Raw genomic sequence first — 24,176 nt, 5'->3', positions numbered from 1 at the left:
TTGGTGTTTTTGACTGTGCCTCTTTGTATTAGCTTTTATTGGTTGCTCTAGAGTACAATGTAAAAAGTTGTACAATTACATTTATTGCTCAACCACAACCCTTGTTTTTGTTGGCATATATTTTACTACTGTATATGCTAAAATCCCACAATAAATTGTTTTCATTTTTTCTAGAATGCTTAATAGTCTCAATGGTTTTTAAAGATAGCTAAGAAAAAAAGTGAATATATGTCATATGCTTTATATGTATATGTAATATTATATATTTATATATATTTATATGCACACATTAAATCTTCTACCTTTACTCTATCTGATTATTGTTGACAGGAATTTCGTTATACTTTTTAACAACCTTAATGGACTTTTAATACCTTAGCTATCAAAATAATAAACATATGTTTCATTCAAAAGCTTTTTAAAAGATGGTATTCAATACTAAGCTGCTTATTGTACAAGATTAAAAATGATAATATCCTTATTTATAAATAAATATATCTGTCAGTGTTCCCATTTTCATTTTTATTGTGTAATCATTTGTGACTCCATGTGATGTTCTGCTTGTTCTTTGCTTGTGAGGCTATTGTTGTTGGTTTGGCTTTTCAATATGCATTCCAAACCCCTTCTATCTATGCTCCAAACCCTTTTCCTTCAGAGACCAGAAAACTTAAAACTACATTTCTTTGGCTCCCTTGAGTTCTTTCTGAGACTTAGATTCTACTACTCTGTTGTATACTCAATAGATTTGGATTTGGAACTGAGTCATATGAGGAAAGACCTAGAATTTGGAGATGTATTTTGCTGCTGTGAGACACAGTGGAGGCATCATTGTCCAGGAGGAGGCAGGTACACAGCCAGCTTCCAAATTTAGGCTGGCTTCCTAATCCAGTGGCCTTTGGATCCAGGCAGGAGCAGTATAGTTCTGAAGCCAATAGCTTTTTTTGTGTGTGTGTTTAATGTATCATATATCTATTTACTTATTTATTTTAATTTTTAAAAAATTTTATTTTATTATGTTACGTTAATCACCATACATTACATCATTTGTTTTTGATGTAGTGTTCCATGATTCATTGTTTGCATATAACACCCAGTGATTCAATAGCTGTCACAAGTAGCTGTTTTCTTGGCAGCAGAGTTTGACATTGCATGGTATTCTTGATAACTCATTTTAGAGTCTGTATCTGTAGCACTTCTGAAGAATCTATAATCATTTACTATTTCCTTCACATAGCTGGAATGGATTCTATCCTATTTAGCAAAATCCTAACCAATACTTGCAACTGGGAATTTCTTCTATACACAATCAGTTAGGAGTTAAATAATACTAACAAAATTATACTAAACCTGAATACTTTAGAGACATTTTTAAAATGCCATGAGAGACATAAAACTGAAAAAGAAAATGAGGAATTTTAAATTTGGTGGAAATAACATGAATTAGACACACATTGCTTTGTATATTAACAGATTTATATAGCATTCTGTATCACAGGTAGTAAAAAGTAAGAAAAAATTAAGGAAGTTGAAGTACTTTCATTTTAATTGATGAAACACCTTCCCTTAATTGAGTATATCAAATAGCTATTGTGAATCTAAGAGTTGAATAAAATATTTTACCTGTTAAGTTAATAGGAAAAAAAAAAAAGAAAGGGGGAGCACTAGATGTTAAAGCACTCAAATGCAGTTAATACCATACAACTCCAAAGTCTGGACCTGCTAAGTGATTCTCCTGGGGTATTGACAGGCTTTTCATGCAATATCACAGTAAACACCAGAAATGTGCGATGGTTATTTTTTACTGGTTTTTTGCTCGGTAAGATCCAGATCACTAAGGGATATGTAGGTTGTTAGAAATTTGTGGAGATGGAAAGCCATTCTTCTCTTTGTGTTTTCTCTTGCTTTATAGAAAACTCTTTATAGATCATCATATCATTTGCCCAGAACTGAATATGTTGGTATCTTTCTATCATTCATATTACTGTCTGGTGTGTCAGTCCAGCAGATGACTGTATTTCAAATGGGGAAACTATTAAAATTCTTTTCCAGTTGTAAGTTAACAAACTTGGATTTCATACTTCTCAAAGTTTGTCAATTTTCTATATTTATTGCCATATTTTCTATACTATTAATTTCTATTGACTATCTACATTCTGTTTTTATTTTCTGCTTCCTTTGTTGAAGAAATTTACAATCAACCGAAATCATGTTTCATTAGGGTCACTAGCATGAATGATTATCTTAAGTGTTCCATATTTCCTTAGTTACAATGAACATTGTATCATGCATTAGAGACTGTTTTCCCTTTATAGCCTTTATATTCAGTTATGTATACATACATATGTGTATATATATATATATATATGTATATATATATATACACACACACACACACACAGTTGGGTATACACATACACACAAATACTTTTGTCTATTCATAGTTCTAATACCTTAAGAGGTGCTTTCCTATATTCATATTGATTTTTGTTATGTACACTTCTTTAAAATTGTCTATAGATCTATTGCTCTTCTTTCAGGTTTTAGATAGCATTGAAGATGGATAAATGACTTTTGACTTTGCCTGGAGAACTGCACCAGTTATATCTTGACTTTATGTTATCTATATCTCCCCCTATGCTGAATGACTGAATGTGTTCCCTCAGAATTCATATATTGAAATATACTGCTCAGTGTAATGGTGTTAGGAAGTGGGGCCTTTGAGATCTGGGTAGGTCACAGTGGTGAGCTAATCCCACTCATGAATGGGATTAGTGCTCTTTATAAAAGAGGTCCTACAGAACTCCTTAGCCCCTTTTCCCAAGTGAGTGCAGTGATAAGATGGCCATCTAGGAAGTGAGTCCTCGTCAGACACCAAATCTGTGGGTTCCATGACCTTAGACTTCTCAATCTCCAGAATTAAATGTGTGAAAATTAAATGTCTGTTTTTTGTAAGCTATTCAGTTTGTGGCATTTTGTAAGGCAGACCGAAAAGGCTGATAGCAGACAACCTAAAGTCTTTGAAGTATGTGGTGAAGATTGGGTCAGACAAATCCTTAAGACATACCTCTTTAAGTATACTACAATTTATATAAATGTTTATGTTGATGAATGTTGATGTTGTTCCTTCATTTTAATGGTTATATGTTATTTCATAATGAATATTTAATAAGAGACTTTCTTATTCAATACTGGTGTTTACATTTCTTATTTTTACGAACAAACTTCTTTTATAAACTTTTTGTACATATGTTGTAGACCCCACACCAGGATTTTTTCTCTATGGTGTACACATTCAAGTAGAATTGCTAGGTTGTAAAGTATGTGCATCTTCAACATTACTAGGTTGTGACAATGTCTCTTTATACTTTCATATGCAATGTGTGTTTCCACTAGTACTTGGTATCAGAGTTCAAAATTTGAAGGTATTTTCAATCACACTCTTGTTTTAATTTGTATTTCTCCAATGCACTTGATAATTTTTTTATGTTTATTGACCATAGTTTTTTTCTGTAAAATGTTTACTCAAGTCTTTTGTCTTTTTTTTTTTTTTTTGATTGTTCTTTTTTTTGGACTGATTTGAAGAAATTCCTTATACTCTGGATATTATTCTTCTGTTAGTTTTTTTTTTTTTTTTTTTGCAAATATCTCCTCTAAATCTGTGGCTTAACATTATACTTTGTTTTAGATATCTTCTGCAATACAGACATTTTTACTGCCAAATAATGTAGTTTATAATTGTAGATTATGTGTTTTAATAAGGAAATAATTTTCTGTCCTAAACTCACAGAGACATATTTTTTTATTCGAAGCATTTTAAAGTTTGGCTTTACAAATTTTAATCTACATGGAAAGTATTTTTTTTGTACAAGGTAATGAAAAAATGATCTGGTTTTACCGGTTTTAAAAACAGATAACCATTTGTCTCTGACCACTTATGGCATAATGCCTCTTTTATCCACTGATTTTAGTGCCACTTTTGTTATATTCCAAGTGTGGATATTCTCTATAAGTGTAGATATTTCCCTGTAAGTTCATGAATAAGATTGGCATGTAATTTTCTTTACTAAAACTGTCTTTGTTTTTCTGTGATGGTCACACATCCAGGCGTGATGTTAGATCACAGAGATAAGGACTAAACATTAGAAATGACAGATAAGTGATCTGGAGCATAACTACTCAGCAGCCCTGAACTGCCTGAACTTTTACATTAGAGAGTGTATAGTTCGATTTTGCTTGAGCCTTATTTGGGGAATCAGTTCTATTTTTGGCTGAAAATCTAATCTCAAATGATCTTAGACATAGTCTATATTTTCTTGAGCTGGCCTTCATATTTTTATGTAAAACATATTCATTTTTAAAGTTTCTAATTCATTGCTATGAGGTTGTTCATAATAATCTCTTATGATCTGTAAAATGCTCTACAATTACATGATATTTTGCATATCTTATGTTATTTGTGAATTTGTCTTTTTTTCTTAATCAGTTTTGGTTTTGTATTCATCTTTTTTAAAATATTTTATTTTTTTTTTTTTGAGAGAGAGAAAGTGGGGGGAGGAGCCAAGGGGAGGGACAAGCAGACTCTGTGCTGAGGTTATCAGAAGAGTGTAGACCTTAGTGGAGGAAAGGGACTACTTTTAATGGATTTTCCTGGGGAGATATGTTTTAATCACATCCTTTATTTAGTAACTATTTAAATGGATTTTGCAGAATTTTTTGGGTCCTATTTCTGTAAAAACTCTTCCCCTGTATAGCTCTGATGAGATGAAAATCATGTGATTTCACTAAGAGATCTGCTTGGGAACAGACTACAATAATAATCAAGTCCTGATGAGTGCATTAGATGGATGTATTGGCTCTCTGAACCCTTGAGAGATGATAATGAATAAGAATCTTGCAGTGGAGCACAGAGACTTTATTTTAGCACATTTCCCCAGGTTATTCTGATACACAGCCAGTATATCCTTCCCACTGTCTTGAAACAGTAAAGTGTTCTGCTTGTAACAGGTAGACACTTCTGTGGGATGAATGGAGTTTAACTATTTTCCAACCACATGCAAAATGGAGCTTAAAAAAAAAGTTTTATTTTAGAATCTAAGGCATTAAAACAAAGTCCAAAAAGATTCAGAGTTTTACTTCATTACATTATCTGGTCACAAGTGTCTGGCAAGCCTTTGTCTAATCACAGAAAGAAAAGATGGTTTCTGAACACCAGTTAATTTGCAAATATAATGCATTTTAAATTTACAAGGAGAAGCCTTTTTTTTGGTATATTTGATGGATTTTAATGTCTCAATCTTCAAGTTCCTTTATAAAAATGATTTTGGCTTTGTTAGCAGAGTGGCAGTGTAACTCAAGGAGTGTAAGATTTGAATGACATTTGTGAGAATCACTCATTTTCTGCCAAACTCTTCATAATTCATGCTCATTTTCAGTGGTCAATTATCTCCACCTCAGAGTCCTACAGAAGTGATGTACTCATTCTCAAGGGATAGGTGTCACTTCCATTTGATCATACTAATGAGATTCCACATAGGGGCAAGCAGCCCTTGTTCATGTTGGCAGAACTGGTCCTGCTGATTAAATGCCCTTCAGAGGCGCTCCATAAATTAAGCCACATATCAGTGCCCCTGATCACCACAGCTCTTGTTCTCTCACATGAATTCTGTGATGCTGGAGAGCTCGAACGCATTTCATATTTTTCAATTTCTTTATTTCCATGATGCAGAATTGGGAGGGTATGAAAATCCCATATAACACACTTCAAATTATATTAACATTTAAAACTCCAAGCTTTTCTCTGTGATATGGTGGGCATTTATCATGTGTTTGATGAACTGGCACCTTTTGAATACCCTTCCAATGTGACATGATCAGTCCCTTGTTCTCAAGTTAGAAGCTAGAGGACCCTCTCTCAGCATTCCTATTGTCTACAGTGTTCTGTCATTCAAAAGTTAGAGTTTGGGGACTCCATACACAATCTCAAAGGTGTGAGCTGTAATTCTTGTGCTCAGTGACATGGCAGCGATGTTCTCACAGAAGCAAGCCCCACGTTGTGGTCGCTGGTCCAAGCTTCTGGGACTGGCTCTCCAACCTTCTTAGAGATCATGTTAGCTTCCTCTAATATCCTTTAATGATATATTTAATGTTACTTAGAATGGATTCTCAACTCTGTAACAAAGAACTCTGAACTTGCACATTCTCTCACACTTGCTAACCACATTCTGGATATTATGATTTTCTTTTTGTCTTTCCAAAAATGCCATTTATCCCCACCTTGGGGTTCTTCATTTGATGTTCCTTCTGCCCCAAATACAGATCTACTCAGAGTTGGCACTTTTCATCTTTAGACTTCTGCTCTAACACCACCCTTTCAAAGAAGCCATCCTGGTCATTCCTCACCTATCTAGGGTCTCAACTATGTTCATTGTTTAGTTGGTTAATGTGTCTTCATGTCTTCCTTACAACATGAGAACAGAACCCTAGTTTGTTTTATTTACCTAAGTGTTCTCAGAATCGAAAATAAAGCCTGGCAAATAATTAATGTTCACTTTTTATGAATGAATGGATGAATGAATGAATGAATGAATGAATATGCATAACATATTGTTTCATTTTAAAGAGCTTTTTAAAGACAGGATTGAGAATCATAGGTTTTTATTTTAGGCCTAGTAGGAGAAAGAATTGAGAAACTCAAAGGAGAATTGAGCTAGAGACAGAGAGAATATGGAGAAAAGTGAGACTTTTTCAAAGGGAAAAATGGTGAAGCCAAAGATAAAACCAAAGTATAGTAATTTGAGGAAATTATCACATGTACATTCCTAACTGCTATGTACTTGGAACCTCATGAGAAACTGCAATGGGTAAAAGAAAATCTAAGAAGTCCAAGATGTCCCTGCCATTTTAATGCTCTGGAATAGTTAGGGAAAAAGAAGGACAGTTTATAAAAACGGAAAAAAGAAAGACAAAAAAACATGAGTGGTGCAGTCCTGACATTGATGGAAATGTTTCCCTAAGAGTTTACATTGCTCTGAGTGAAAAATCTGAAGCTATGATTTGGGGATAGGTTCTCCATAATCAGAAATAATTGTTCAGGATTGTGTTCTAAAATCCATTCCTATGAAACTGGTAATGAAGCACTAATAATTTTTCAGAGAAAATTAATCTCTAAACTTTAATATGTAATAGCAGAATGCTAATTCCTAATACTGACAAACTTGCAAATTGTACCTTGTCAACCACTTTTCTAATTAGTGGGTAGACATCTTGAAGCACTGTGATCATTTAGATTTTAATTGTCAGACAGTGTCATCTACAGTTACTCCTTATGTCCTAATCAAAAGAAAGAAAGAAAGAAAGAAAGAAAGAAAGAAAGAAAGAAAGAAAGAAAGAAAGAAAGAAAGAAAGAAAGAAAGAAAGAAAGAAAGAAAGAAAGAAAGAAAGAACAATTATGCCAAGATAGCAACTATAGTTTTGATGATTGTAGATCATGGCTAATTGAGTAATGGGCATGATTCTGTTCTATTGCTTGTCCAGTCAAAACAATTATGATCATATTATCCACTATACCATGAGCATATATATATTTTTCTCTCCAAAACAATCTTTAGTGTATAGTGTAAATAAGTACATAAAGTTTCTCTCTCAAGAGGAATTGCATTTCACAGATTACATTTTAATTCCCTTAAAAGATATTCAGAAGTTATTACAACATGCTAAGTGAATACATACTCACTAACATACATAATAAAATTTATATAGTGTGTCAATAACAGTGGTCATTTATTGAGCTCGTATTATGTGCAGGGAGTTCTTACCAGGGCTTTACATATATTAATATCTTTAATCCTCACCATTGTCTTTTGAGACAGGTTCTTATTCCCATTTTATGTTTAAGAAACATAGTTTTTTAGGAAGATCAAATGACTTATTCAAACTTAAACAATGAATGAATGACAGGGTCAGGATTTTCACTCAGGAATCCCGCTACCAAGTCTGTGTCCTTGACCAGAGAACAATACTGCCTTGGTAGTGGGAACAATAGAAGTTTTGAGTTAGCCCAACTCAAATTTGGGCTCAAATTTCAGTGCTGACTGTGACTTGAAGACTATTCCTCAAACTCTCTCAAATTTAAAATCTTTATTTGTAATAAATAAGCAAATAATAAGTAAGCAAATGAAAATCACGAAACCAATCCATAAAAATATCTCCTGAGAAGGTTCGAAACTAATGTAGTGTTTTAAGGTAAGGTAGTGTGTAAAAGCACCTAGCATACTGATCAGATCATGCTATGTCTTCGAGTATCAGTGGTACTTTTCTTCATGTGGTAGAAAATTACCAAAATAAACCAGAAATCTTTTCTTTTGCTATTTTCTCCATTTTGCAATTTGAACGGGAGAGGGCTGCTATTGGGAGGTCCTCCCCAACTCCTGGCCCTGGCACACACCAAAATGGATGTGATTGTCAGGCTAGTGCATTCAGTGGGAACTCTTGTTTCCCCCTATTCTAGAAGCCTGAGCAGTGTCACTTCCAATTTTGTGATTTGCCTCTGCCATTGTGTTTACTTCTTGGCTAATTTTTAAATGCAATATTTAAGAAGAACCCCTCCTGCCTGGTATACTTGCTTCTTTTATTTTAAAGATTTTATATATGTACGTATGTATTTTAAGAAAGAGAGAGAGAGAGCTTGAGTGAGCATGGGGAGGGGAGGGGCAGGAGGGAGGGGGAGGGAGAGAATTTCAAGCAGACTCTGTGCTGAATGAGGGGGCTCGAAGCGGGGCTTGAAGTGGGGTTTGATCTCAGGACTCTGAGATCGTGACCCCGAGATTATGACCTGAGTGGAAACCAAGAGTCTGACGCTTAATCAACTGAGCCACCCAGGTACCCCTGCCTGCTATACCTGCTTCTTAACATTAATGCTGTTGGGTGTAATCTGTCTCTGAAAAACTAACAAGTTGAGTTTTTTCCTTCTCTCTTTTTTCTTTATTTTTTTTCATTTGGGTACAATTTTCTTTTAATTTATTGATTTCAGGCTTCTGGATGATGGTAATAAATTTTCAAATATAAAAGCAGACTTCTTATAGAACTATCATTTTATGATTTTCAGATATGCACAAAAAGCCCCCAGTTGGGGATTCCTTTAGTTTAACAAATAAAATCATTTTAAACCTCCCAGTAGTGATGTTTTCTCTATTTGATTCATATTATTCGAAGTAATCTGTAGAACTGAAAATATTTCCCCAAATCAAGATTTATAATACTTCTGAAAAAAAGACTGTGAAGCATTAGATTTAAGAACCTTGTAGTCTTGGATTATCATTCTTTCCTTGTTACTACTGATTACTATGGCTTATTCCCATTTTTAATATTCAAGTGTAGATCATGTAATTAAAAATACCACTAACAGCTTACCACACCACAATGCTGAGGAGACCAGAAACTGAAGACTTTTAAATAAATCTAACATTAAAAATGATTGACCTATATGGGTTCTAGTTTGAGATAAAGTAGTGTATCTCATATCATTTCCAGTGAGATGTCTGAGACTTGAATTGTCAAGAAATAGCAGCCTTTTTATACACAGATGTGACATCAGGGTCTCCTATATAGTGCGACATAAGGAGAGCCATGAGACAATTTCTGTCCCTTTCCTCGTGTTAACCTTACATTCTTGCAATGTTTGTTTCACTTTAGTACATTTCTTTAATCAACCAAGAGAAATATATTTGTATTAACAAATAAGTTGTTGGTCTACAAATAAGATTAAATAAGTTACAGGCGCCTAGGGGCTCAGTAGTTAAGCATTTTTTTGTTTGTTTTTTTCTTTTCTTTTATTATGTTATGTTAGTCACCATACATTACATCATTATTTTTGATGTAGTGTTCCATGATTCATTGTTTGCATATAACACACAGTGCTCCATTCAATACATGCCCTCTTTAATACCCATCACCAGGCTAACCCATCCCCCCACCCCTCCCCTCTAGAACCCTCAGTTTGTTTCTCAGAGTCCATAGTCTCTCATGGTTCGTCTCCCCCTCCGGTTCCCCCCCTTCGTTTTCCCTTCCTACTATCTTCTTTTTTTTTTTTTAACATATAATGTATTATTTATTTCAGAGGTACAGGTCTGTGATTCAACAGTCTTACACAATTCACAGCGCTCACCATAGCAGTACCCTCCCCAATGTCTATCACCCAGCCACCCCATCCCTCTCTCCCCCCTCCACTCCAGCATATGACTCTTGGTTTCCGCTCAGGTCACGATCTCAGGGTCATGATCTCAGAGTCAGAAGTTGGTTAAGCGTCTGCCTTCAGCTCAGGTCATGATCCCAGGGTCCTGGGATCAAGTCTGGCATCCAGCTCCCTGCCCCGTGAGGAGCCTGTTTCTCCCTCTGCCTCTGCCTCCCTCCCTCTCTCTCTCTCTGTCTCTCATGAATAAATAAATAAAATCTTAAAAAAAAGATTAAATAAATTACCAGTCAACAATGTCATAGTATATCGTTTTGTTGAGAAAACAATATTTCTTACTACATGGTTGATAACATGCTCTAGTGAGAGAGAGGAGAGTTAGAAGCAAGTGGGAATTTGGGACTGATTTTGTGATATGAGCGGAGGTCATAAAAACAGAAGAACAATAAGAACACTAGGGTATTAAAGAGACAATGGAGCAACAAGCATCAGCAGAATGATTTAAAAGGAGAATTAGTTAAATATACATCCAATTTCTTCCTGAGCCTATCTGTTCTGTTTCACACACTTATTTTTTGTATCCATTTGCCAATATCACACTGTAAGAATACTCTAGGGTAAAATAAGTCCTGAAATGAGGTAGTACAAGTCCTCTAATGGGTATCTATGTGGTCAATTGTCCAATCAAATGTTTTGTCCCCCTTTTATTGGCTCTTTGTTTTTTTTACTGTTGATTTGTATTAGTTCTATATATTTTCTGGACAAAAATTCTTTGTCGGTTATACAAATTGCAAATATCTTATTCCTACTCCTTTGCTTGCTTATTCATTTTTTTAAATGACATCTTTAGACACAGAGAATATTTCTTCTGACAAAGTCCAATTTATCAATTTTGTTCTTTTCTGGTTAGTGCTTTATGCATCTATTTAAGAAATCTTTGTTTTTCTGAATGGCTTGAAGATATTCACCTATCACTTCTTTTAGATGATTTATAGTTTTAGCTTTTGCAATTAGGCCTACAACCCATCACCCTAAATCAGGTATTTACTGAAGAGAAATGAAAACATATGTCAACATAAAATCTTTGACAAGAATATGCACAGCAACCTTATTCATAATAACCTCATGACGGAAACCAAATTACTATGAAGAAGAAATGGATAAACAAATCCCACTGTATTCACAGTGGAGTACTACTGAGCAATGAAAAGGAATGCACTACTGATATACTCACAACTCAGATGAATCTCATAAATGTTATGTAGCACAAAAGGAACCAGACACAGAAGAATACATTTCTATGATTCCATGTGTATGATGACATTCAAGAACAAACAGAATCATTTTAGGGTCATTAAAATCAGAAAGTGGTTGACTTTGTTACCAAGGTGGTGATAAGGTAGGTTCTTACTGTCTGTTAATGAGCAGGAAGAACTTTCTGAGATGATGGAAAAGGTCTATATCTTGTTTTGGACAGTGGTTACATGGTGTATACAACTGTCAAAATCTATCAAAATGAACACTTGAAATCTGTACATTTTATTGTATGTACATTGTACATCAATAATTTCTTCAAAAAATAGAGTTAGAAAGACATTAAAAGGAACAATGGCTTTTTATCAATGACAGCTATAATGTGAACAATTATTTCATAAAAAGTATGCCTCCTGGAGTGGTACTATCTACAAACTGTGGCTGTGTCCAGTGGCCATAGCAACCTACACACAAATTCCAGGAGCAGCATTATCCTGACTTGGTGTAATATATAAGCAGCCATTTAATAACAGCCATTATTTTGTGCTTGCTTACTTTGTTGTAAGCATTTTGCAGCTATTATTTCAATTAATTGATCATTAGAGGCCACAGTAATTTTTATTATCAACTGACTATGCAGCTTTTCTTTGCCCCTTGCTAATGAGGTCAGTAATGTGAGTCTATGACTTTAAAAGGGTGAAAATTCATCAAAAACCAATGTGTGTATGAAAAGATGGTAAAGAAGAAGAAAAATACTCCTAAACTAGCAGTGTTAATGTCAGGTTGTTTTAACATGAAAAATGCACATGTGATAAGAATGGAGCACAATGGAAGAGTCATAAACATGCTCATCAGAAAATCTGTTAGGTCTGCTTTGTCCAGATTAGGAAAGAAAAAACCCAATCCAGATGTTGTCAGGTTGTTTTAATGCCCAGCACTTGCTCTAGGGAAATGTTTTAATAGGGAAGTTTATCTTCAGTATCTCATGAACGCTTTTCCTAATAAAATCACATCACTTTAATAAAAATCATATCGCTTTCACTGCTGTCCCAAACACTCCATTTCAACTCATGGGGCTTACCTAGAGATCCTTTTTTGTGTCCAGTACATATTTGCTATGTTTCTATGCACACTGCTTGTACTGAATCATTCATTCCTCATAGTAAGCTTGTTTGGTAAGTACACTTATTTTTTCATTTGACATTAGATGAAACTGATACACAAATGCTAAGTAACTTCCCAGAAACCACATAGCTTATACGCAAACAGTGAATCATGGAACACTACATCAAAAACTAATGATGTAATGTATGGTGATTAACATAACATAATAAAAAAATAACTAGAAAAAAAACCACATAGCTTATAAATAAGAGATTCAGCATTTGGAGTCAATGCAGTTTGATGCCAGAGACTGCACCCTCGATCACCATACTCTGCATCTCTCATATGTCCCTTCATTCTTACACTATTTACCTCTAAAACATATGGGTTTGGGGGCACCTGGGTGGGCTCAGTCAGTTAAGTGTCTGCCTTCGGCTCAGGTCATGATCCCAGGGTACTGGAATTGAGCCCGCATCAGGCTCCTTCCTCCCTTCTCCCTTTTCCTATGTCCCTCCCCCTACTCATGCTCTCATTCTCACTCTGCTCTCTCTCTCTCTCAAATAAATAAAAGTCTTAAAAAATATATGGGTCTAAATTGCCTCTTATAAAAACTCTATACTTTCCTCAAAAGTGCACTTTGCCTTACCCCACAGGAATACAAGTTGATTCTCAGACACCGACCAGCTAGTAGAGGAGACGATTTTATTCATCAAGTCCCTTTAGCACAAATTATTCATAGGCAACCATTTTCTCTAACTATTGATTCAACATGTATTTACTAAACACTTACTCTATATTAGGAACACTTGTGGACCCTGAGGGTTCAGATACTATAGAAGGACACTCTTGGAAGATAGTCTCAAATTCCAGACATTTCAGGAGGTGTAATACTCTCTGATGCTGGTGCTGCTGCTCTCCTGGAAACAACTCAGTGTTGTCACCTTAAAAACCAATTCCACCTATCCTATCTCCCACTAATTAGAATTCCAAGCCATGAAGACCACAAAACAGAGACAGCTAAGGCTTAGAACAGGCTGAGGAATATAAAGGTTGGAGTGCTTTCTACAGGCTGTGACGGCGGCCACTGTGACAGCCAACAGACTCAGGTGGAGGTGTCATTCAGACCTGGAAAAGGTCTGAAAATTCCACTGACAGTGATTCATCTTGTGGTTGGACTATCATCAATCATGAGGGGTCTGATAAAGAGATGGTAAATTCTGAACATGGTACAGCCAGTGAGAGCTGTGAGCTTGCTCCAGAATATACATCTTTAGAGCAAGAGGGGCTATAAGTATTGCAGTCAGAGCAGGGAGAGAGTAGCCAGAATAGTACATGTTAATGGAAGAAACCGCTTATCCAGCTTTGGAGGAAACAAAATCAGCACTTGAGAAAGAAGGAGAAAAGTCATCTGAAGACAATGTCTCTTTTGGAACTGTCAGTCATGATTCTGATATTCTTACCCTTGAGCCACCAAAGTTAGAAGAAATTAGAAATCACAAAGCTATACTTGTTGAAGAAGCAGAGTCCAGAAGACTTTAACATGGGCTAGGGGGCGCCTGGGTGTCTCAGTCATTTGAGACACCAACTCTTGATTTCAGCCCAGGTCATGATCTCAGGGTCTTAGGTTCGAGCCTGTGTGGGACTCCCCGCTCAGTGTGGAGTCTGCTGGAGAGTCTCTCCTTCTCACTCCCATGCCCTTCTGCCTGATCAAGCTCTCTCTCTCTCTCTCTAAAATAAATAAATAAATAAATAAATAAATAAATAAACAAAATCTTAAAAAAACAAAACAAAAAACATGGGTTTTTCTTCTAGCAGCCAGTATATATTCTGTCAGTCAGAAACTGTATTTTCATCCCAGACTAGAAATGATAAATCAAGTAGTGATGGACCAGTCATCAGCCTAGTCCTGCCTTTAGACCATGCCATGCTAGGAAGAAGTCTTCCTAGTTCAGAATCTGAGAAATGGCTACTCCCTGAACAAGAAACAAAATCTCTAGGGAGTTGTGTAAATGCCAGTTCAGCAGTAGTCTCAATAAATGTGTTATAACTTGCTTTGGTGACTGCAATTGACATGGGATTTGGGACATTTCTATGGCACAATTTAGATTCAGGAGCATCAATAGTCAGAAAGATACATGAAGATGAACTGAATGATATGAAGGATTATCTTTCCCAATGTCAACAGGAACAAGAATCTTTTATAGACTATAAGTCATTGAAGGGAAATCTTTCAAGATGTTGGGCCCTTACTGAAGAAGAGAAGATGTCCTTTGAAACTCAGAAAAAGAATCTTGATACAGAAAATCAGGAATCCTGTAAGGATAGGTGAATTTAAACAGTTAATTGAAATGTATTTATTGGAAAAACTGGATAGTTTTCATCATTGGAGAGAACACAGTCAATTCATCAATAATTTTTTCCTAAATGATGTCTTTACACATGATCAGAAGCTCTTCACTGACTGATGTTAAGGATTATCTTAAAGACATGAAGGAATATCAAGTAGATATTGATAGGGTATTTAAGAAGTTGAATGGATATATATATATAGGCACTTCTTTGGTCATACTCTTTCCCCTCCATATGGACCCAGTCGACCAGATAAAAAGCAACGTATGGTAAATACTGAAAACTCCAGGCATGGAAAACAAGAGCAGAAGCACCCTCAGCCTCAACCTTATAAAAAGGAAGGTAAATGGCACAGATATTGTCACACTAATGGAAGACGCATGGCAAATCTTGAAATAGAATTGGGGCAGTTACCTTTTGACTCCGAAATTTTGATTATCATGATTAAGTTAAATTAGAAAATGGTAACAGAAACGTGGATGCTTTCTGCAATGTTTGGTGTTGAAACTAAAATGAAATTATCAAGATAGTGTCTTTCTATCATTTCTAACTATCAGTTTGATGACTTCACATTATTACTCAGAAACATCAAGCAAAAGCTTACGAACTTTCATTTTTCTGTAGTTTAGCTTTGCGAATTTTTTTTTTTGGCACTGGGAATGTTCAACTGTAGTTTTAAGGAAGCCAGGCATGCAACAGATTTTGTGCATGAAATGAGTCCTCTTTTCAGTGCATGAGCTTAAAGCAAGCTCAAATCATATGACAAAGTGCAATTAACATTGGTAGTTATTTTAAATTTGCAGTAGAGCTTGAAAAAAGTACATTGTGATGAAATTTCATCTTTAGCATTTTATAATCTCACACTTGCTTCCTGTCTTTTTGTGGGTTCAAGAGCCGGTTGACTTGTGAAGAATTTGCTGTCATTTTTAGGAACTTGCTGATTTGTTCTCTTGTGAAATTTCTTGCACATATGAATATTGTGGAAGAAACAATAAAACTACACCATGAGGAAAACTAAAGGTCTTTATTTAAAATCTAGCATTTGTGGGCGCCAGGGTGGCTCAGTTGGTTAAGCGACTGCCTTCAGCTCAGGTCATGATCTTGGAGTCCCGGGATCGAGTCCCACATCGGGCTCCCTGCTTAGCAGGGAGTCTGCTTCTCCCTCTGACCCTCTTCCCTCTCGTGCTCTCTATCTCTCATTCTCTCTCTCTCAAATAAATAAATAAAATCTTTAAAAAAAATAAAATAAAATCTAGCATTTGTATTAATATATGATTTTATACTTTGTGATATTTTTCAGACATTTCCTCAGTAGTGATATTTGGTAAAGCAGTTCAGTGGTATTTTGCTAGTGTTTACAGGGGTTTTTATGCAACATTTGAATATTTCTACGCAGCAGTGTCTTTTTCTCTAAGAAAGATTTAAACACAGTTCAGAATTTCATCTTCTGTTGAGTTTCCCTTTTAATTTCTGTTCGTAGACGTATATGTGACTTCCAGTTCTACCTTCTGGCAAGTGAGTGTAGAAGAACACAGCGGTTCTCTCATAGTTGCTTGAAATTAGAAAGCATTTATTTCCTGGAAGTAAATAAATAAAGGCTACATTTTGCTGGAAAAAAAAAAAAACTTTCTCCATCTGTTTTTACATCTATTTGTTTCCTATTATGGCTGTAACAAACTACTATAAATTTGTTAGCTTAAAAAAAAAGGAAACTTATTATCTTCCAGTTCTGGAGTGCCAAAGTCTGAAGTCGGTTTTACTAGGTTAAAATCAAGGTGTTGGCAGAGCTGCATTCTTTCTGGAGGTTCTAGGGGAGAATCTACTCCCTTGAATTCTCCACAGGCTGCCTGCACTCTTGGCTAGTAGCCTCTTCTGCATTCAAACGTCAGCTGAATCATTATAACATACACTTGAAACTATTGTAATACTGTATGTTAACTATGCTGGAATTAAAGTAAAAAGCAAATGAACAAACAAAATCCCCAAAGCCAGCAGTTCATAGCATCTTTACAATTCCCTCTGACCTCCCACTTCCCTTTCAATTTGTAGGACCCCGGAGACTTCTTTAGGCCCTCCTGGATCATCCTGGATTCTCTCTCCATCTCAAGATTCTTAGTTGAATCACAACTGTAAAGTCCTTTCTGCCATGTAAAGTAACCTATTCATAGGTTCTAGGGATTAGGGCATGGACATCTTGGAGCGGGAGACATTTTCTGCCTATCACATTATAGGAACATTTTTCTTGCAGTTATGTATTCCATAAAAACTCTCTGTATTGGAAATGTAGCTGTCTATAAATTGTATAATTAATAGCCAGGATATATGTCATGCCTGAAGTAAATTACTTTTTAGCCTCCCCAAAAATGTCTCAGAGGAAAAAAGTATTCTGTAAACATTCTTAATTGACACAAAAATCACTCCACAGAATATCTAGATAATAGACTTACATATTTTAATAGCCTCTTCTCTCTCCTCCCTCCCTCCCTCTCCCCATTCTTGTCCTTCTTCCCCTCTTTCTCCTTCTCCACATTCCTGTGCCTCTCCTTTTCTCCCTCTCTCTCAAGCTCTCTCTTTTTCCTTCTCCTCCAATCCGGCTTCTCTTTCAACCACACGTGCATGTGCACACATCTAAATCATCCCTCCTCATTACTAACAGCAAATGCACGATGATAAAGAAACTATCGAGTTCAGAAGTATATATTTTTTGGTCTTAAATAAAAAGTACTCATATAAGGAGAAAAATATCTAAGAAGTCCAGGGGATTGCTTGGGGGCTGTGAAACATCTTTCTCAGGAGAAATAATCTCATAGTTTAAACTAAATTTATTGCAGGAATTTGACAGGTTGGCTCAGTCCTCTGGTGCCTTTCGGGCATAATGCAATGTGCTGGACTTGGCAGGTGAGTCAGAAAGCAAGAATTCATATGGAACTTGCTTCTGAGAAGGAAAAAAAAAATCTCTTTAATGAGTGCTTTGGAAAGGTTCCTTGAGCTATAACCTTGGTAGATGTTGGATTCAGGATCATTAACTACCCAAGATAAACACAGTCCATGGGAGGTAGTGTTCTTGCCATATGTGGGTTGCAAATGGACTAGTTGTTTACAATAGCTGCAGTAAAATGAGAACAAAGTTAAGCAACCATGAGTCAACTATGCAAGCCTCTTCCTCTAAAAAAGTGCAAGGACAAATAACATTAATTTCCAAATTTGAAAATTACTTAAAAATATACAATTTATTCAATTCAAACAAATTGCCAGTAAATTATTTAGAATGACTAGCAGAAAGAACGATAGGATTAAATTCCCAAATCTACTCCTTAGTAGCTGAGAGACTTTGCTTAATAAATTACTTAACCTCAACATGCTTCAGGTTTTTTGAACTTTTAAAATGAGGGGGACAATACATTTGCCCAGCCTACATTGCAATGTTGTGATAAAGATTATAACAACCTGAAAGAATACTTAGGAGATCACTTGGCAGTATGATATCAAGCAAAAAAATTCTATACCAGCTTTATTAAATATTCATACTTGTAAAGCATTTATAACACTACCTGACAAGTGAGTTTATTAATTATTACCAAATGTTAATTCAAGATACGAAATGTAGTAACAACTGAAGTTTCAGGCTTTTAGTCTCTTTTTGTCAACACTAGAATAATTAGTATCCAGTTACAGTGTACAGTTCAATGAGTTATGATACATGTATACACTTGTAATATCACTCTCCCAAACAAGATAAATACTTGCATCACCTTTAAAATTTCCCTCATACCTGTTAGTGGTATGAATATAGATTATTTTGAACTTCTTAGAATTTCACATAAATGCAGTCATGAAGTATATACTCCATGATGTCTAGTCCCTTTTCTTCAGCATGACATTTCTGACTTCCTCCAGCACAATACTGTTGTGTGTTTCCTTGGTTCCTTTTCATAGCTGAGTAGTATTCCATTGTGCTGCATATAATAATATCCATTTCCCTGCTAATCAACATTTGAATGGCTTTCAGTTTTAACTATTATAAATAAAGTTACTATGTACATTCTTTTCGAGAGAGAGGGAAAGCATCTGTGTGAGCGAGGTTGAGGTGGTGGGCAGAGGGAGAGAGAGAATCTTAAGCAGGCTCCATGCTTAGCGCAGAGCCTGACACGGGGCTTGATCTCACAAACCTGAGATCAGGACCTGAGCCAAAATCAAGAGTTGGACGTTTAACTGACTGAGCCACCCAGGAGTCCTGCTATGACCATTTTTATAAGTCTTTGTGAGGACATAAGTTTTCATTTCCCTTGGATAAATCTCAAGGAGTGAAATTTCTGGGTCATATGTAAATGTATGTTTGTCTTTATGAGAACTTCCCAATCGTTTTTGCAAAATGGTTGGGTTGTTATATTTCCCCACCAGCTATGTAGTTTTTCCACATAACTGACAACACTCATTCTCATCATTTTCCATTGTAGTCATTTGTATGTGTATAGTTGCCTTTCATTGAAGTTTTACTTTACTTTTCCAACTAATGATGTTTATTAACATTTCCTATACCTTAAAAATTATTCTTGAAACTAATATTACACTGTATGTTAAATAATTGGAATTTAAATAAAAACTTAAAGAATTATTCTTAATTTTTACTAAATTTTAAAATTGTATTACTCATTGGGTTCTAAAGTTCTTTATACATTCTAGATACAAGTGTATCTATATGTGTATCTATACATATGTGTGTGTGTGTATATATATATATACATATTCTCTCCTAATTTGTGGTTTGCATATTGACTTCATTAAGTTTATTTTTAGAAGGGTAGTTTTTTATTTTGATAGAGTTCAGTTTATTACTATTTTTTTGTTTCATGCTTCTGATATCCCATCTAAGAAATTTTTGGTTATCTATTACTTTAAAAATGTTCTTATCTGGAGCACCTGGGTGGCTCAGTCGTTAAATGGCTGCCTTTGGCTCGGGTCGTGATCCCAGGGTCCTGGGATCGAGCCCCACATTGGGCTCCCTGCTCAGCGGGAGGCCTGCTTCTCCCTCTCCCACTCCCCCTGTTTGTGTTCCCTCTCTCGCTGTCTCTCTCTGTCAAATAAATAAAATCTTTCAAAAAAATGTTCTCATTTTTTTTTCCTAGAAATTTTATAATTTTAACTTCTACATTTAGTTCTGTGGCTTATTTCAAAATAATTTTCGGTTATGATGTGAGTAAATTTTTTTTCACGTGATTTTTTTGTTTTGTTTTATTATGTTATGTTAATCACCATACATTACATCATTAGTTTTTGATGTAGTGTTCCATGATTCATTGTTTGTGCATAACACCCAGTGCTCCACGCAGAACGTGCCCTCTTTAATACCCATCACCAGGCTAACCCATCCCCCACCCCCCTCCCCTCTAGAACCCTCAGTTCGTTTCTCAGAGTCCATCGTCTCTCATGGTTCATCTCCCCCTCCGATTCCTCCCCTTCATTTTTCCCTTCCTACTCTCTTCTTCTTCTTCTTTTTTTTTTTTTTTAACATATAATGTATTATTTGTTTCAGAGGTACAGGTCTGTGATTCGACAGTCTTACGATGTGAGTGAATTTAAGGTTTATTTATTATGGTGCAGATATCCTGTTGTTGAACCTCATTTCTTTTTCTTTTTTTCTTTTTATTTGCTTGGAAAAATACATTTCTTTTAAATTGTGGGGTTTTTTGGCTTTTTAAGCTTTTATTTTAATTCCAGTTAGTTAAAATACACTGTTATACTAGTTTCAGGTATACAGTATAATGATTCAACAATTCTATACATCACCTGGTGCTCATCACAAGTGCAGTCCTTAATCCCCATCACCTATTTCACCCATCCCCTACCTACCTCCCTTCTAGTAACTGTCAGATTTCTCTATAGTTAAGGTCTGTTTCTTGATTTGTCTCTCTCTCTCTCTTTTTTCCCCACTTTGCTCATTTGCTTTGTTTCTTAAATTCTACATAGGACTGAAATCATATGGTATTTGTCCTTCTCTGATATTTCATTTAGCATTATACTCTCTAGCTCCACCCATGTCATTGCAAATGGCAAGATTTCATTCTTTTTAGGGCTGAATAATATCCCATTGTATATATAAACCACCTCTTCTTTATCCATTCACCAATAGATGGACATTTGGGCTGACTCCATAATTTGGCTATTGTAAATAATACTGTTAGAAACATAAGGGTGCATGTATCCCTTTGAATTAGTGTTCTTGTATTCTTTGAATAAATACTCAGTAACGCAATTGCTGGATCATAGGGTAGTTCTATTTTTACTTGTTTGAGGAGCCTCCATACTGTTTTCCAGAGTGAATGCACCAGTTTGCATTCCCACTAACAGTGCAAGAGGGTTCCTTTTATTCCACATCCTCGCCAACACCTGCTTCTTGTGCTGTTGATTTTGGCCATTCTGACGTGAGGTGACAGCTCATCATGGTTTTGATTTGTATTTCTTGGCCATGAGTGATGTTGAGCATCTTTTCATGTATCAGCCATCTTGATTCGTTCTCTGGGGCAATGTCTATTTATGTCTTCTGCCCATTTTTAATTGAGTTTTTTGTTTTTTGGGTGTTGAGTTTGTAAGTTCCTTATATATTTTGGATACTAATCCTTTATCAGATATGTCATTTGCAAATATCTTCTCCCATTACATAGGTTTATAAGTTTTACTGATTTTTTTCAAAGAACCAGCTCCTAGTTTTGTTGATCTGTTCTATTAGCTTTTTTTAAGTTTCTATATCATTTATTTCTGCCTTTTGTTTCTGCTTTAAGATTTTTCTTTATCACTATATTTTTCAAATTTAATTACAGTATATCTTGGTGTGGATCTGCCTTTGTTGACTTTGATGGGAGTTCTCTGTGCCTCCTGGATCTGAACACGTGTTTCCTTCACCAAATTAGGGAAGTTTTCAGCTATTATTTCTTCAAATAAATTTTCTGCCCCCCTTTCACTTCTTTTTCTAGAACTCCCATAATATGAATGTTATTATATTTGTGGAGTCATTGAGTTCCATAAGTCTATTCTTAATTTGTATAATTCTTTCTTCCACTCATTTCTTCAGCTTGATTATGTTCTATTACTCTGTCTTCTAGATCATTAATCCATTCTTCTGCTTCTTCCAACCTGCTGTGTTTCTCATTTCATTTATTGAGCCCTTTATCTCTGCTCTGTTATTCCATATCTCTGTGTTGAGTCTCACTCAGCCTTCCACTCATTCCTTAAGTACATTGAGTATCCTTATGATCATTGCTTTAAATTCTCTATCATTCATGCATGTTATTTATATCTGTTTTGCTTAGACCTTGAGCTGTGGCCTTGTCCTGTTCTTACATAGGTTGCCTTTTATTTTGTTCATTATTTCTTTTGCTATGCAAAAGCTTTTTATTTTGATGTAGTTCCAACAGTTTATTTTTGTTTTTATTTCCCTAGTTCCAGGAGACATATGTAGAAATGTTACTATGACTGATGTCAAAGAAGTGAATGGCTGTGTTCTTTCATTTGGGATAAATTTCTCTGTCTCCTCATTTTGTCTAAGTCTTTGTGCCTGTTTCTCTGTCTTAGGAAAGTCAGCAACATCTCTTATTCTTAAGGGTAACGGTCTTATGAAGAAGAGGTCATGTAGTGCCCTGCCATGTAGTGTCCTCTGTTCCCCAGGGCCGGGTACATCCAGGAGTGTCTCCAATGTGTGCTGCATGTTCTCTGCTATTTCAAACTGTTGGCTTTATCCTTCAGGCCAGTCACCTGCAGAGGCTTTCTTTGCCTGTTGTGGGCAGTGTTTGGTCCTTGGCCTGAATGTGGTGTGTTGTAATTAGGTGTTAAACTACATTTTAACTATAGTGATGGGGTGGTGGTGTTTGTTATAAGCAAGTTAGTAGTGGTAAGGAGTGTCTAGGGAGCGCTGTGCTGGTTCCTGCAGGTGGCACTGTGCTTATGTTGAGGGGCTGAGGGGTGGGTGAGGGAAATAGTGCTGGCCAGTTCCTGTGTTCTTGAAGGGGTCTCTCTGTGAATGCTGTCTCTCTGGGATGCACTCTGAGATAAGCAAATAACCTTGGCACTGCATGCTCCCGGTGCAATTCAGATCATTGTTTCCATGCTTTACATTCACAAGTTATTTGCCTGCCTTCTGTCCAAGAGCAGCCCAGTACCCTCCAGGCTCTACCCCCAACAAACCCACTGATCTTTAAAATTCCAGGTTTTAAGCCCCACTGGTTGCAAGAACTCATAAAATTCAGCCCCTCTCACTTTTCAAGCAACTTGCTGTGGGAATTCATTTTCCTGTGCACTCCCCTGTGTATTTCTCACCTTTTCTCTGAGACCACGGCTCTCTCCCCACTGTAGTGGCCATGATCTGTTTCTCTCCCACCCCTGCATCTACGCACTTCCTACCTTCTTCAGTGTGGCCTCTTCTCTACCTTTAGTTGTGGAGTTTGTTCTACCAGTCTTCAGGGCAATTTCTGGGATTTTTAGGATGACTTGATAGTTATCTAGTTGTATTTGTGGTTCAAAGAGAGCCTAAGGTCTTCTTACTCTGCCACCATCTTCCAACCTCCTTTTGAAACCTCATTTCTTGAAATTATTTCCTTTCATCTCTGAATTGCCTTGACCCATTTCTCAGAACTTAATAGGCCATAATGTGTGTATGTTTATTTCTGGACTTTCAGTTCTGTTCTATTGAGCTATATGTCTGTCCTTTTCTCAAATTTATACTATCTTGATTATTATAACTTTACAGTAAGATTTGAAATAAGGTAATGCAATTTTTCCATCTTTGTTTTTTTCTTTTTCAAGATTGCTTTGGCTATTCTAGGTCATTTGCATTTCCATGTGAGTTTTATAATGAGAGTCAAAATTTACAAAGATATTTGCTATATTGAATTTGTGTTGCATCTGTAGATTAACTTAGGATCAATTGGTATCTTAATAATATTGAAGTTTTTTATTCATGATCATGATTAATATCTCCATTTACTTAAGATGCTCTTTTATTTCTTTCAGCATAATTTTGTAGTTTTGTACTTATTTGTTAAAATATCCCTAAGCGTTTAATATTTTTGGTTGCTGTTTTTAATTGAATTGGATTTTTATTTGATTTAGAACTTTTGTTGCTCTCATATAGAAAATTCTCTATATTAATTTTTTACATTATGGTCTTATTAAATACATTTATTATTTTTAATACTTTTTTCATAGATGTCTTAGGATTTTATATATAATACAATCATGTATTTATGAAAAAATATTTTTCTTTTTCCTTCCAATCTGTAAAATTTTTTAT

At 35.6% G+C, this 24,176-nt stretch overlaps 1 pseudogene; it reads left to right on the top strand.

The window, feature by feature from the left end:
* The first annotated feature begins 791 nt into the window (after positions 1-791).
* LOC113925461 lies at positions 792-15,351 on the top strand (annotated as a pseudogene).
* The last annotated feature ends 8,825 nt before the right edge of the window (positions 15,352-24,176 follow it).

The sequence above is a fragment of the Zalophus californianus genome, chromosome 2, assembly GCF_009762305.2.
Source record: "Zalophus californianus isolate mZalCal1 chromosome 2, mZalCal1.pri.v2, whole genome shotgun sequence".
In the NCBI taxonomy this organism is placed as follows: Eukaryota; Metazoa; Chordata; class Mammalia; order Carnivora; family Otariidae; genus Zalophus; species Zalophus californianus.
The sequence above is the reverse complement of the archived record's forward strand: the minus strand, read 5'-3'. Positions and strand labels throughout refer to the sequence as shown.